Source organism: Portunus trituberculatus, chromosome 50 (assembly GCF_017591435.1).
Source record: "Portunus trituberculatus isolate SZX2019 chromosome 50, ASM1759143v1, whole genome shotgun sequence".
In the NCBI taxonomy this organism is placed as follows: Eukaryota; Metazoa; Arthropoda; class Malacostraca; order Decapoda; family Portunidae; genus Portunus; species Portunus trituberculatus.
This window is the reverse complement of record NC_059304.1, coordinates 16,351,326-16,355,985: the sequence shown is the minus strand read 5'-3', so window position 1 is coordinate 16,355,985 and position 4,660 is coordinate 16,351,326.

Here is a 4,660-nt window from a genome sequence, read left to right as displayed (position 1 = left end):
TTCTCTCCCTCCCTCATCTCCCCTTCTCTTTTTCATTCTCCTTCTTTCCTAATGACGTTCAATTAATCGCTGGTTTAAAAGTCGATATAGTTTTTGTTTCCCAGGGTCATTTTCTTTTAATCTGCCTACCATGCCAGTCCTCAAAACCCACTTGTCTGCTAGTAATTATAGTCTGAAGAGGTGTTCATGTGTGTGTGTGTGTGTGTGTGTGTGTGTGTGTGTGTGTGTGTGTGTGTGTGTATAGGTGGGTGGATGGTGTGTGTAAGTGGGTGTGTGCGGGTGGGTGGGTATGGCTGGAGACGAGTGTGTTCAAGTGCCTTTCCTGTAAATATAATGTATCCAAGTAAACCCCGCCCACGAAGATTCCACTCTAAGTAATTGCCTAACTTAACCTAATCTAATCTAACTTAGCTTAACTAACGATATGAGAGGAGAATTTATGCATGGTAGAACTTTGTGTGTGTGTGTGTGTGTGTGTGTGTGTGTGTGTGTGTGTGTGTGTGTGTGTGTGTGTGTGTGTGTGTGTGTGTGTGTGTGTGTATGCAATAGTCAGTGTGATTTAATGCCACTTAGGGAGAATAAAGGGAAGGAATCGAAGTGGTGTCCCTAAATTACCACAAAGGACGGCAGCCACTCCGCCAACACTCCGCCCCGCCATTCACAGAGGGACAATGATGTATGAACACTCTCTCTCTCTCTCTCTCTCTCTCTCTCTCTCTCTCTCTCTCTGGTAATCAGTTCATTCATCTTCCACATTACATTCCAACCCTCTCTCTCTCTCTCTCTCTCTCTCTCTCTCTCTCTCTCTCTCTCTCTCACACACACACACACACACACAAAACACCCATGAACCTCTCTATCTATGTATTAAGTATTGAGTGTCATACTGAAAACCTGCCCAAGTCTACGTTAATCTCCCAGTAAAGGTTTATGCGAGAGGTAAATATATTCTAAAGTAAATTCGAGGTTAGTGCAAACGACGGTGCATGTCATCTCAGATAACAACTGGAATGCATACTGATGAGGCAATTCAGATCAATAATGCTCCTTGTCCCTGAATGCCGCAGCCGCCGAGGACGCTTAAGACTCCCGCTGATGCTTCTGCTGCTGCTGCTGCTACTGACTGGGTTAATAGGAAGCAATAGAATGCACTCCAGAAAGGGAAATTGTTCACACACACACACACACACACACACACACACACACACACACACACACACACACACACATAGTACATAGGGAGGAGGAGACACCTTCAGGGATAAATCTATTCTAATCCTCTTTATTTCCCTCCATCCTCTCATCCTTCCTTCCCTTCCTCCTCTCATTTTTCCTTCTTTTTTCTTTCCTTCATCCATTCCTTCCTTCGTTCTTTTCATCTTTAATTCCCTCTTTTCTCTTATCTTTCCTTCCTTCCTTCCTTCCTTCCTTTCCTTCCTTCCTTTCTTCCTTCTTTCCTTACCTCCTTCCTTTCTTTCCTTCCTTCCTTCCTTCCTTCCTTTCCTTCCTTCCTTTCTTCCTTCTTTCCTTACCTCCTTCCTTTCTTTCCTTCCTTCCTTCTTTCCTTTCTCCATTCCATCCTCTCTTTCTTTTCTCCTCACTGCTTCGTGGTAAGGAATGAAGTTTGGATTAAAAAGAAAAAAAATGAGCATACAACACACACACACACACACACACTAAAAATGGTTTCTCCCGGCACTGAGGGAAGCAGTAGCGAGCCATGTTGAGCAGTGGCAGAGGCGGGGAGAGCGAGAGGGGAGAGTGGGAGGGAGAGTGTGAGAGGTCGAGTACAAGCAGACTTTTCTTCTCACCCTCCTCGCTGATGGCTGGTTGACTCTCACAGCCCGGCCGGTAAACGAGGCCCTGAATTAGAAGTGCTACACAGCCTGCAGTGGGCGTGTGCATGGTGGCGTAACCTACTGCTAACCTTGCTTGCACGCTCACTGTCTTAACGGCCGCCCCAGTCTCTTTCCCTCTTGAGCCACTGGAAAACATTTTTAGGGAACTTTGCGAGCTTGAAAGTCTCCTGCGGCCGCCGTGGGAAGAGACAGTGCAGAATAGACTGGTGTGAGGTCAAGGCTTTCCACGTTACAATAGCCATTAATGATATTGTTACGATGACTGAGAAGCATGCACACTTCTCTGCCTGTCACACACACACACACACACACACACACACACACACACACTTCAGCCTGGATTTACATTGTACCCGACGTGCTGCCTCCCTTGGGCCTCGCACGGCACCCTTAAGCAGCCACAGCTCCTCTGATGTTTCTCTGTGGACTCATTGGCCCGGGCGCGACCAAGGATGAATGGCGCTTGTTACCACCAGAAGGGCCGAGTTAGAGCCAATATTTACTCGCTGCACCTTGGTAACCCTGAGGACAAATTGAGGCTCCGTGCCGGTGTGGGTCGCAAGAGAGGCACCGCTGGCCAGGCTAGCCTTCTCGTGGATGCAGGTGTGGGCATGGTCATCCTAAACAGCTGGATTTGCTTTCTTCAGCCTCTGATATACATACGTCGTCTCCCTGACTCTGTGAGTGGGTGGGTGGGTGTGTGGGTCTCTCTGCTGCAGCCTCAGGAAACCTAGCGCGCACGCTACTCGCTGTTCTAGTGAGTTTATTTCCTCATAGTCTTTTTACTGCCAGCATTATTGTCGGGAGTGTTAGCTGCTTTTTCTTTAATTACAGCCTCATTAGCAAGGCGGTGCAAGGCAGGAAATTGGCGGCCAGGCTACGTCCCGCTGTGCTTTAGAGGCACCCGACTTTTTTTTATCAGCTGTAAATGCCTCGCTATTTGGTGTTTAACAGTTAACTGGTTTATTGAAATTTCTAGTCTGCTGGATCCGTGAACAGAAGTTTGTGTTTCCCGAGGGACACGAAGGACTGGCGTGCTGTCTGGAGATGTTACTGCTCTAATCCATCACTGGAAACACTCTCGCCGAGGCACCATGGTAGCAACGCAACGTTTTCCTGTGTCCTCTGTCAGACTCACTGCGTTACGCCTTTGTCTGTTAAGAGCTGCCGTCACATACACCAGCAACAAGTGTGAGGCCACCCCTGCCTCACACACGCAGCGTCACTCCACACATCACTTTTCACAGCCCCACCATCCCATACAGCATCACTACTCACACAGCGCCCCCTAACCAGACTCGCCCCTCTACACAGCATCACTCTTAAACACAACATTGCCCATCAACACAGTACAAGCCCTCCGCAGTTTCAAGACCTCCTGTGTGCCCGGCAGATCCCCGCGCTGTGGTAGTGACTAGTGACAAATGGGGGCACAGTGGCTGCCTTACAAGTATTCATCATAGTAGTGAAAAACGCAATTATCAAGTTGATTTCTCTTTTCAGGCTTCAGTCAGTCAGGTTATAATGAGTAGTTAATCAGCTTCGGGGAATGGCGTTCTTTTCACGCTGGTTTTTATTTACTTTTTTTTCTTTTTGAGGGAAGCTTCAATACAAAACAGTGAGAGTCGTCATTTAATCTGGAACAAAAAACCAAACACAAAGCAACAGATACTAAACCGAAATTCCACGATTTATTGTATTCGATAATTATTGTTTATCCGTTTACCCGTTTTATTATTTGTGCATTTTATTTTATTCACTTTTTTATTCAGTTTACGGACGACTCACTAAACACAAATCGGGATGGCTTTTTATCAACAATTTTTAGTAATTAATTTTGCATGATTGCAGTAATGGCGTAAATTATTGTTTTAGCGTGATGCATGATGGGAGACAAACAGAGAGAGAGAGAGAGAGAGAGAGAGAGAGAGAGAGAGAGAGAGAGAGGAGGGGGGGAGGGGGGAGGACGGAGGCAGTGAAGCAAAAGGAAAAAAAGGGGAAAAAAAGGAGGAAGGGTGATAAGAGGAGGAGGGAATATCGCGAGGCATAAGTGAAGAGACAAGCGCCTGGAGTGAGAAGGGACGCGTTGACCACTGCAACATACAAAAGAAGAAGAAATAACACGAATAAGGACAGAAGGAACAGAAAGCCGTGCCTGTTTGAACCATATTCTAAAACGCTGCTGCTCCGACCTCGACTACTTTTAAAAGGGTGAAGTTACACTGGTTTTCAATATTGTTTTTACGGTTCCAGTGACAGATTGACAAGGTTTTTTTTTTTTAATATCATTAGCAGATGAAACACTGTTGAGAATCTTTCCTTCCCTGCAGTGCGCGGCTGTGTGGCCTATGAGAGTAGTTGTGGCGAGAGAGCTGAGGGTTTTAGCTCGCGCCAGACACTGCAGTGAAGGAAAGGGAGCAGCGCGAAGGTGGACGTGACTGAGTGAAGCATTTGCCGGAGTGAAGCAATCTTGTATTTCCTCTGGCATGATAGATTCAGGGAGTAACTTTTCTTTTAATTCAATTGTGTGTGTGTGTGTGTGTGTGTGTGTGTGTGTGTGTGTGTGTGTGTGTGTGTGTGTGTGTGTGTAATAATAAATAATAATAATAATAAACGGTTTATTAGTTAGGCAATGTAAAAAAAATACACTGAAAATGTACAGGGGGGGGGGACATTACCACGATGAACTAAAAATGCTAACCTAACTATGGATAAACTTAACCTAGAAATTCACTTATTTATTTAAAGCTCGCACAATAGTGGGCACCGCGCTAAGTCGGTACCGATCCGTGCGCGGTGCT